The sequence below is a fragment of the Lithobates pipiens genome, unplaced genomic scaffold, assembly GCF_037356315.1.
Source record: "Lithobates pipiens isolate NorthernLeopardFrog02 unplaced genomic scaffold, aLitPip1_a1.2 Scaffold_8, whole genome shotgun sequence".
Classification (NCBI taxonomy): domain Eukaryota; kingdom Metazoa; phylum Chordata; class Amphibia; order Anura; family Ranidae; genus Lithobates; species Lithobates pipiens.
In genome coordinates this window covers 494,217,602-494,229,390 of record NW_027507903.1, presented here as the reverse complement: position 1 = coordinate 494,229,390, position 11,789 = coordinate 494,217,602, and the positions used below count along the sequence as shown (strand labels likewise).

General features: G+C 46.1%; 1 protein-coding gene and 1 long non-coding RNA gene across 6 annotated transcripts in view; one reads left to right on the top strand and one right to left on the bottom strand.

The window, feature by feature from the left end:
• LOC143960487 (uncharacterized) overlaps nt 1-11,789 on the bottom strand; it is a 192,975-nt gene that overhangs the window by 52,332 nt on the left and 128,854 nt on the right. The window lies entirely within an intron of this gene.
• The window catches only part of LOC143960483 (estradiol 17 beta-dehydrogenase 5-like), a 146,818-nt gene that overhangs the window by 105,364 nt on the left and 29,665 nt on the right, over nt 1-11,789 (top strand). The gene's annotated exons all lie outside the window — the stretch shown is intronic.

The following is an 11,789-nucleotide window of genomic DNA, read 5'->3' as shown; positions in this document are numbered from 1 at the left end:
ATAGTATGCCTGTGAAGGGGCGCATATTTCTGGTGCTTAGAACTGTCCCTGCACAAAGTGTCATTTGTGCAGGAAAAAAAGTCTTTTAAAATCACTTGCGGCTATTGTTGGGTCCCGTAATACAGAGAACACTCAATGAGTGTTCTCTGCATTAGCCGACAATTCATTCATTCATTATTAAAAAAAAAAAAAAAAAAAAAAAAAAGCGTGGGGGTTCCCCTAAATTCAATTACCAGGCCCTTCAGGTCTGACATGGATATTAAGGGAAACCCAGTGTCAAATTAAAAAAAAAATTTAAGTGGGGGTCCCCCTAAATATCCATAACCAGACCCTTCAGGTCTGATATGGATATTAAGGGGAACCCCGCATCAAATTAAAAAAAAATTGACGTGGGGGTCCCCCTAAAAATCCATATCAGACCCTTTAACCGAGCACGCAACCTGGCAGGCCGCAGGAAAAGAGGGGGGGACGAGAGAGCGGCCCCCCCTCCCTCCTGAACCGTACCAGGCCACATACCCTCAACATTGGGAGGATGCTTTGGGGGTCTGTGACCCCTCAAAGCACCTTGTCCCCATGTTGATGAGGACAAGGGCCTCATCCTCACAACCCTGGCCGTTGGTTTTGAGGGTCTGCGGGCGGGGGGCTTATCAGAATCTGGAAGCCCCCTTTAACAAGGGGACCCCCAGATCCCGGGCCCCCCCCCCTGTTTGAAATGGTAAGGGGGTACAAAAGTACCCCTACGATTTCACAAAGAAAGTGTCAAAATGGTTAAATAAGACAAACACACTTTTGAAAAATTCCTTTATTAAAAATAAAAAAAATAAAAAAAAGATTCCAGCGGTGCTAATCCACTCTTGCTATCCAGCGACGGGTCTCCGGGGTCCAGCGATGGATGATCATATCCAGCGACGGGGGATCTCTCAGTCCAGCGCTGTCCATACATCCTTCTTCTGTCTCCACTCCGGAGACACTGCAGAGATCCCAGCGCTGACGTTTCTTATATTAGGAGGGCGGGGCCACCTGTCACCTGACCCCGCCCCTCTGACGCTGGAGAGGGAAGCCAGGGGTTCCCCAGTGACGTGTGGGTGACCCCGCCCCCTCTGATGTAACGCAGGTTTCCATTACATCAGAGGGGGCGGGGTCACCCACACGTCACTGGGGAACCCCTGGCTTCCCTCTCCAGCGTCAGAGGGGCGGGGTCAGGTGACGGGTGGCCCCGCCCTCCTAATATAAGAAACGTCAGCGCTGGGATCTCTGCAGTGTCTCCGGAGTGGAGACAGAAGAAGGATGTATGGACAGCGCTGGACTGAGAGATCCCCCGTCGCTGGATATGATCATCCATCGCTGGACCCCGGAGACCCGTCGCTGGATAGCAAGAGTGGATTAGCACCGCTGGAATCTTTTTCTTATTTTTAATAAAGGAATTTTTCAAAAGTGTGTTTGTCTTATTTAACCATTTTGACACTTTCTTTGTGAAATGGTAGGGGTACTTTTGTACCCCCTTACCATTTCAAACAGGGGGGGGCCGGGATCTGGGGGTCCCCTTGTTAAAGGGGGCTTCCAGATTCTGATAAGCCCCCCGTCCGCAGACCCTCACAACCAACGGCCAGGGTTGTGAGGATGAGGCCCTTGTCCTCATCAACATGGGGACAAGGTGCTTTGAGGGGTCACAGACCCCCAAAGCATCCTCCCAATGTTGAGGGTATGTGGCCTGGTACGGTTCAGGAGGAAGGGCGGGCCGCTCTCTCGCCCCCCCCCGCTTTTCCTGCGGCCTGCCAGGTTGCGTGCTCGGATAAAGGGTCTGATATGGATTTTTAGGGGGACCCCCACGTCAATTTTTTTTTACATTTGATGCGGGGTTCCCCTTAATATCCATATCAGACCTGAAGGGCCTGGTAATTGAATTTAGGGGAACCCCCACGCTTTTTTTTTTTATCAATGAATGAATGAATTGTCGGCTAATGCAGAGAACACTCATTGAGTGTTCTCTGTATTACGGGACCCGACAATAGCCGCAAGTGATTTTAAAAGACTTTTTTTCCTGCACAAATGACACTTTGTGCAGGGACAGTTCTAAGCACCAGAAACATGCGCCCCTTCACAGGCATACTATAGATACCCCCCAGCTACGAAATTTAAAGGAATATTACACTTTTATTGTTTCACTTTAGTCATTATTAAAATCACTGCTCCTGAAAAAACTGCCGTTTTTAAAACTTTTTTTTGCATTGATCCATGTCCCCTGGGGCAGGACCCGGGTCCCCAAACACTTTTTAGGACAGTAACCTGCATATTACCCTTTAAAATTAGCACTTTAGATTTCTCCCATAGACTTGTATAGGGTGTTCCGGCTTTTCGAATTTGCTGCGAACAGCCCAAATTATTCACTGTTCGCTGAACAGGCGAACAAGCAATGTTCGAGTAGAACATGAGTTCGACTCGAACTCGAAGCTCATCCCTAGTTGTGAGTACCCGAGTGCTGTACCTGTGTATGTGTATGTGAGTACCCAAGTGCTGTGAGTACCCAAGTGCTGTGAGTACCCATGTGCTGTGAGAACCATGTGCTGTTGAGTAGTAGTGTTAGGAAGCCAGTTGTTAGTTAATTAGACAGAGCATAATTCCCAATCCTCATTAAATTAGGGGGTCGGTGACCGGTGGGTATGGAGATGCAACTTGGTGTACATCTTGCGGCATGTATGCGTTCCTTGATCATTGGATCGAGGGTGAATACTGCTGTAAGCACGTTGTTTCCCTTTAAGCCCAGGCTCTGAATCTAGGGAAGCAACTGTCAACACTGAGAAAACTCCATATTTAAGGAGAGTTGGGATCATACCCGGCAGGGGCCAGCAGGGGCCAGCACAGAGGCAGGTGGAGACAAAGAGGTGCAAGCATCAGAGCAGAGTAGATGGGTGACAATCAGGAAGGGTAGAGGGGAAAGAGTCAGGAAGACCGATCCTGGGCTGGAACATCCCAATAAGTATGCCCGATGCGTGATATTGCAGAAACCAATCAGGGACCAGCATTGCTGGAGCAAAGTGATGCCCCTAGCTGCCAGTGGAATAACTCCTCCAGTGAGGCCGGGGGTAAAGCCAAGGGAAACGAAAGACAGATTCTGGTGATAGGGGACTGAATTCTCAGAAGGACAGAGAGGGCAATCTGTCACAAAGACCTGAAGCACCGAACTGTGTGTTGTCTACTGGGCTATTGGATTTGGCACATCACGGATCTGGTGGACAGATTACTGGGGGGGGGGCTAGGGAAGGCCCAGCTGTCATGGTGCACATTGGCACCAATGACAAAGTCAGAGTAAGATGGAGTTTCCTAAAAAAAAAAAAAGATTTTTAGGGACTTAGGACTTAAATTGAAGATTAGAACCTCCAAGGTAGTATTCTGAGAAATACTACTGGTACCTTGAGCCACATCAGAGAGGCAGTGGGAGATTAGGGGAAAAACAAGTGGCTGAGGAGCTGGCTTAGAAATGAGGGGTTCGGGTTCCGGAAGAACTAGGCCAACTTCTCAGTCGGTTACCAGCAGGGTCGGACTGCACCTAAATGGGGAAGGTGCAGATCGGCTAGGAGAGAAGCTGGCCGACAAGTTAGAGGGGCTTTTAAACTAGGCAACACGGCGAGGGTTCAGATGTAGCGATAGTCAGCGTGGAACAAATTTCAGAGGGTAGTATTGGCACATTAGTGGTAGGTTGACTAAAGCACCTAAACCCGAGGTAAGTATAGTAACAAGTCCTAGTTACAACCTCCGAACAACCAATAAGGAGATAGTATGTGTCCAGACAAAACTACGTGGCTTGTTCAGTAATGCCAAGATTCTGGCAGGCAAGATGGGAGAACTAGAGCTGCTATTGTACGCAGAAGATTTAGATTTTGTGGGAATTTCAGAGACTTGGTTCAACAGCTCTCATGAGTGCACAGCGGTCCTATCTCCCGACAAAGGAAGACATTGAAGAGGCTACAAGGTCCCCCTCTAACCCTTGAATCATTTGGGATAGGTCGCCCTAATTTTACACACTTGGAGATTTTATAGGAACTGGCTATTTGAATTCAAGAGAATATGGTGCAATATCACCCCCTTTCTTTTTGCTGTCTCACACTACAAAATATCTGAAGCCCTCATGCTAATCACAGGCTCCTATACATATGAAAGTGTGGTGTCGAAGTGAAAATCGTTTTATCTGCCTAGACAAATATTCTCTTATTGCTTTCCTTCTCCTTTCTGCATATTTCTCTTGGGGTGCCCCCATGAAGAAATAAAATTGCTAAAGCTCCTGAGGAAGCGTTGACCAAAATGCGAAACATGTAGAGCGCCAAAGTACATCTGAGATCAGTTCTGTAATTGATATCTTGTCTAGTGTAATCCTTCATTATTTTGAATATTAATGTACAATTTGTCATCTTTTTGGTATATATAATAGAAATGGATATGGATATTGTCTAGAATGTAATAACACAGACAGGATATAAAGCAGCACTTGTTATGTTTTTACTCTTTTTTATTTTTTTATTTTATATAAAACATTTTTTTCTAAATAAATATTTTTGAATATATCTTTTTTCTTATATATTTTTTTCTTTGGTATATTTAATTATATAAATTTGCCAAAAAAGTCCAATATAACCAACACTTTTTTGAGGGTTTTTTGTGTGTAGGTTTCCTCCCCCTCCCCCCATCCTTTTTTTCCCCTTCATTCTTAATTTTAGCTCTCATGATTGGCTGGCAACCATTCAAGGGTATTCCCTATATCGCAGAGATAGGGAGGCTAAAAAAGGGGGAGGGGTATGCCTGTACATCAAAAATTATATACAAGTGAATATGAGGGATGACATCACTAATGGAGCAAGGGAGGAATTGGAGTGCTTATGGATAGAGCTACAGAGGGAGGAAACCAAGGGGAAAGTAATACATGGAGTATGCTATAGGCCCCCTAACCAGAGGGAGGAGGGGGAGGCGGACCTCCTATCACAGATTGGAATGGCAGCAAGGATGGGAAGTATCATTATAATGGGGATTTTAATTATCCAGACATAGACTGGGTGGAAGGAACTGCACATTCGTCTAAGGCTCGCCATTTCCTAAATGTCTTGCAGGACAATTTCATGGCACAGATGATAACTGCACCAACAAGAAACAAAGCATTACTAGACCTACTGATTATTAGCAATACAGATCTGATCACAGATGTGGAAATAAGGGGCAATTTAGGAAACAGCGATCACGGGTCAATTTGTTTCAGTATAAGTCACACAAACAGGAAACGTAAGGGGAATACAAAGGCACTGAATTTCAAAAGAGCCAACTTCCCTGAACTGCACTTTTTGCTAGAAGATATTAAATGGGATAAAATCCTGGGAACAAAGAACACAGAGGAAAAATGTGAGTGCTATAAGAGCATATTAAATAAGGGTATTAGCCAGTGTGTCACGTATCAGGTATGTCCAGAGCTGTGTGGACAGCAACAGAGGAACAAACGCAGATAAGGTGAAAATATATAATTTATTAAGATAAGTGAATAAATACAACCACCTCCAATATATCGTATTTATCGGCGTATAACACACACGTTTTTCCCCTTAAAAGCAGGGGAAAATTGTGAGTGCGTGTTATACGCCGATCCCTTGCCGATGGTGAGGCTTTCGGCCGCTCTCAGTGGCTCACACAGTCCCGCGTGAGCTGCTGAAAGCTGCTGAGAACGGCCGAGAGCTGCTAAAAGCCGCCGAGAGTGGCCGAAAGCCTCCAAGATACACAGGACATCTGCCGCTGTATCTCAGCTGCGCCATTTTTAAAGTCTGCAAATGACACTGGGGCAAGGCTGCAATGACAAGACTGCAGCTGCACACTAACAAGGCTGCAGATGGATACTGACAAGGCTGCAGATGGATACTGACAAGGCTGCAATGACACTGACAAGGCTGCAGATGGACACTGATAAGGCTGCATTGATGGGCTTTTAAATGTAAGTTTTTTTCCCTTAAACTTCCCTCCTAAACTTGGGGTGCGTGTTATACGCCGATAAATACGGTACTACAATGTGCAACCAAACAACCACCAACAGAAACCCACAAATAATAATAGACAAATATATACAAGTAAAGGGGAATACCAGACTCATAAACAGGGCCAGGCCAAGGTCAACAACGGGGGGTCAGCAGCTGGGGAACAGAGACAAACAGGACAAGGAGAGGATGGATGGATCACAAGAGGGAAGGGTCAGGTACAAGGCTCAGGGTCCAGGGTTCAGGTAACAGACAGGAACAGGATCAGGATCAGATGCAGAGCTTCACAGGTTCAGGGTCAGGGCGCAAGGAAGATACCAAGGCAAGGCATCAGTGTGTCTGCTGGGTACTTATACACACCTCCTGCAATTACTCATGTGATGCCTAATTGCAGGAGATGATGTCGGCCCCACACTGCCAGGAACCACCCACTGTTGGACGCCAGTGCTGCGGCCCAAGGATCATATAATACTACTAACAGGGGAAGGCTCCCCAGGCAGTTCCAGACTGCCAGGAGACACCTGCTGGTGGACCACAGTACTGCATGCCAAATGTCAGACAGTATCATCAGCGATTGGAACCTTTCCTGACAGTACCCCCTTTCAAAGGAGCAGCGACACTCTAACTAGCCGCTGCTGAGAAAAGTCCATGATATAAAGCCGGACAACAGATGGAGGTATATCAAGCCGGGCAGCGGGCACAAGGCAGACAGCAGGCACATCAAGGCAGATAGCGGACTCCGGGTCATCGAGCTGGGAAGCAGGCTCCGGGTCATCAAGCTGGGCAGCAGGCTCCAGGTCATCAGGCTGGGCAGCAGGCTCCGGGTCATCAGGCTGGGCAGCAGGCTCCTGGTCATCGGGCTGGGAAGCAGGCTCCAGGTCATCGGGCTGGGCAGAAGGATCTGGGTCATCGGGCTGGGCAGCAGGCTCCGGGTCCTCGGGCTGGACAGCAGGCTCCGGGTCATTGAGCTGTGCAGTAGGCACGGGCAGTTCCAGCTGGGCAACAGGCACAGGTACATCAAGATGGGCAGCAGACAGTGGCACATCAGGCTGGGCAGCAGACAGTTGCACATCGGGCTGGGCAGCAGACAGTGGCACATCAGGCTGGGCAGCAGATAGGGACACATCAGGCTGGGCAGCAGACAGAGGCTTGTCAGGCTCGGCAGCAGACAGGAACACATCAGGCTCAGCAGCAGACAGGAACACATCAGGCTGGGCAGCAAACAGAGGCTCATCAGGCTGGGCAGCAGACATGGGCTCATCAGCCTGGGCAGCAGACAGGGGCTCATCAGGCTGGGCAGCAGACAGGAGCTCATCAGGCTGGGCAACAGACAGAGGCTCATCAGTAGGGATGAGCTTCGAGTTCGAGTCAAACTCATGTTCGACTCGAACATTGCCTGTTCTCCCATTTGCCTGAACAATTTAGAGTGTTCGCGGCAAATTCGAAAAGCCGTGGAGCACCTTGTAAAAGTCTATGGGAGAAATCTAAAGTGCTAATTTTAGAGGCTTATATGCAAGTTATTTTCATAAAAAGTGTTTGGGGACCCAGGTCTGCCCCAGGGGACACGTATTAATGCAAAAAAAAGTTTTAAAAACTACAGTGTTTTCGGGAGCAGTGATTTTAAGCTTAAAGTGAAACAATAAAAGTGTAATATTCCTTTAAATTTCGTACCTGGGGGGTGTGTATAGTATGCCTGTAAAGGGGCGCATGTTTCCCGTGCTTAGAACTGTCCCTGCAAAAAGTGTTTTTTCAAATTTCTAATTAAGTTCTAATTTCTTCAGGAAAAAAGTCATTTAAAAACACTCGCGGCTATAATGAATTGTCGGCTCCCGTAATACAGAGAACAGTCATTGAAAGTCATTGATAAAAAAATGCCTGGGGTTCCCCCCAAATTCAATTACCAGGCCCTTCAGGTCTGGTATGGATATTAAGGGGAACCCCATGTCAAATTTGAAAAAAATGACGTGGGGTTCCCCCCAAATATCCATACCAGTCGATTTTAAGGGGAACGCCACGCCAAATAAAAAAAAATGGCGTGGAGTTCCCCCCAAAAATCCATACCAGACCCTTTATCTGAGCATGCAACCTGGCAGGCCGCAGTAAAAGAGGGGGGACGAGAGAGCGCCCCCCCTCCTGAACCATACCAGGCCACATACCCTCAACATTGGGAGGATGCCCTCCCACAGGCATTCAGCGGCTGCAGGAGGAAATGGAGAAAACAGTTCCTGTATGCCGGTGTTTCACAATCTTTTTCCAGTCAGGGCACCCTTGAAATATACCCCTAGGTGAATGGGGCAGCACTGCAACCACCCTGCAACTGTGTGCATTGCATGCAGTTGCAGCATAGTGATGATGCATTTAAGGGGTTAAAACAGGTGGTCAGTAAGCAACATATTGCCTCTCTACCGGCTGTCAAATGCCTCTGAAAAGCGATCTGAGCATGGATCGCTTTTCGGAGGAACATCATTTTACATAAAATGTGCATACATACATGCAAACACACACACACACATATATTACACACACATAATACGCACACATATACTATATATATATACACACACACACACACAAATTTTTAGGGGGGCGCAAGCAAACTGAAAAATTCTGAAAAAAAAACATCAATTACAGCCACTGTGCCCATCAATTGCAGCCACTGTACCATCAAATGCCACCACTGTGCCATCAAATGTCACCACTGAGCCCAAACTCTGCCGCTGTGCCTATCAAATGCTGCCAGTGTACCCATCAAATGCTGCCAGTGTGCCATCAAATGCTGCCACTGTGTCATCAAATGCTGCCAGTGTGCCCATCAAGCTCTGCCACTGTGCCCATCAAATGCTGCCACTGTGCCCATCACATGCTGCCACTGTGCACATCAAGTGCCACCACTGTGCCCATCAAATTCTGCCACTGTGCACATCAAATGCTGCCATTGTGCCCATTAAATGCTGTCACTGTGAATCCCCACCACCCACTAGCCGTCGGCCCGGCACTTATCCTGTCTTGGTGGGGCAGCGGGTGACGGTCACGAGTGGGGTCCTCCATGTGTCTCCTGCCATCCTCATCTACCGTCCTCTCCTCCTGATAGGTGTCCATTAGCTTGCGCCTATCGTTTCAGCCAATCAGGTGAAGGGTAATAGACCCGCACACCTGATTGGTGTTGAGGCGGTTCAGTGTTAGGAAAGTGAATATTAATTCACTTTTCTAACACACCTGGGTGGACTGTCAAGCATGGCGCTCGCAGTTCACCTACTTTGAAGCCTATTAGAGCCTATGGCTCTAATCGGGTGCTTCAAAAACACCCCCCCCCCGCTGCTGTAATTCAGGTGCCCCAAAAGGGACCGAACACCTAAATATGGGGGTGGCAGCGGTGGCCATGGATATATTCATGCTATGCTATGCATGAATCTATCCATTGGTCATAGAGGGGGTGGCTGGAGAAAAGAGGGCGGCACCTGTGTGCCCTTTTGGATGCACCGCCACTGATAAACACATGTACATTCACATACATACTTATGCATACATGCACACTCATATACATGCACACACACATGCATACATACATACATATATGAATGCACAGACACATACATGCTCACCACAATTCCAGATTAAATGAGCCTTGAGTAATCCCACCAGAGCTCTACTCCTTTATGCCTCTTTCTCATCAGAATCCATAGACAAGTGCAGCCAGATCCAACACATGAGGAAAGAAAAAAGATTTCTCCACATAGTCTAGTTCCGCTTTAACACTTTTTATTGGAGTTCCACAATTAAAAACAACTCTTCAAGGGTTGCTACAGTCCTTGGTTAAATTAGGCCAATCAACTGGATGTCATACGTTAATTGTTTATAAGCAGGGCTCAAGTCCTGCGGGAACGCATGGGAACGGAGTTCCTGTACTTTTTCCACAACAGGAACTCAGTTCCCGTTAGCTGCCGTGTCCTGCAAGACTTTGAAGTATGCGAGCTGTGTGGCAGGTGCTACGCCAGCAGCTGCCGACACAGCTCGCAATAGTAAGTCCCGGACACCTGACCATTCAGGCATTGCCAGTAGGGGGCCCCATGACAGCTTTCGCTTCGATCTACCTGTCAATCACAGCTAGCTGATGGGTAGATCAGGTCCCTGCTGCTAAGAGTTTGTATTTAGTCAGACCTCTCGTGATGCGCTCTTCCCCGCCGGCCCCCTCCTGATTTTCTGTCTCCTCATCCCTCCCCCAGTCTCCTGCATACTTGTTCTGTGTGTCCCGCTGAATCCCCCCCTCCTCTATCTTCAGTGCCATATGATGAGAGAACCCAGAGGAGGAGCACAGCTATTCTGCTCACAGGACGTGCAGGGAGAGAGGTGAGCTGAGGGAGGAACATCAGTTTGGGGTGGTAAGCTGAGCACAATACCTGGCAAAGTTTAATGCCTGGAGGGAAGTTTATGTGGAAATATGTGAAGGGTTGGAATAGCAGCATGTGTGTGTTGGAGCCCTGCAGAGTTTGCAGCCCCCCAAGCTAACATACATCTCCTAAGCAGGAACACATCACTATCTCCCCAAGCATTCTGTCCAGATAATGTGCAGTTAATTTATGAACTTTCCGTTAAACCCTGTGTTATCCAAACTCTGTTCAATGAAAAGTGTAAACTCACCACATAAACACTCTATATACAAAATAAAATTCACAAATAAAGATCAGAACATGATGTTCACATTTGCATGGAAGCACAATTGAATGAATGCTGATTATTCAGAGAATTACCATATTTATGTTTATTGAGGACAGTTTTTTTTATGTACTAACAGTTAAGCTTCATACCCACAATACGAAAATTGGATGAAAAATACCACTTTTGAAGCGTTCGTGCATATGAGCGTATCATTTTTTTTTTTTGGTGGGCGAGTGGATCTTGGTTCCCACACTTTTTTCCCCAGGACTTGACCCCTGTTTATAAGCCTAATGCTGAGGAGATACAAGGTCAGCTCTAAGAGACGCTGCGCAGCGCAAATCCCATCACCTGATACCTCTTCCAGTTTTGCCCGTTATCTCAACTTAGACCTCTGGAATGCAAGGAACGTGCATATCACTTCCGATCATTGCTAGATCATGCCCTGAAGCGTTTCATCATCACGACTTTCTCAAAGGGTGTGGCCTAGCGACGCAAAATCCCACCTTATATCCAATTTGTTAACGATTTGCTGCTACTTCGTGTGCACGAATAATCAACACAGAGAACAACCCGGCCTAATAGAATGTCAACCACAAGACATCCAGTTAATGGCGGTTACAATTAAAAGATATTCTAATAGCAGCATACGAAAATAAAATATATATTAATTAAACAGGTTTAAAGTGCATTTATAATCAATGTTACATGACAATTTTTTATAAAATCCCAAATAATTGTTTCTTATAGAAAAAAAATCCTTATATAAAAAAATATATATATGCTATACCTAAAGATTCATCTAATAAAATCCACTTCTCATTCTTACTACCTTTTATTACCCATCGAACATTACCCAATATCCAATTTATATAGATAGCACGATTAATTAAATCTAAAAAAAAAAAAAAAAATGTATAAAATGTAAAACTAACAAATTATTACTGTATATGGGTGTATATATATATATATATATATATATATATATATATATATATATATATATATATATATATATATACACAGAAGGCATAGTCTAATTTAGAGCTAATTTAAATATAATATCATTATATAACTCAAACTTACATAGTAAGCACCAATTACAGTCTTATCTTTCTAAGGGTTTCCATA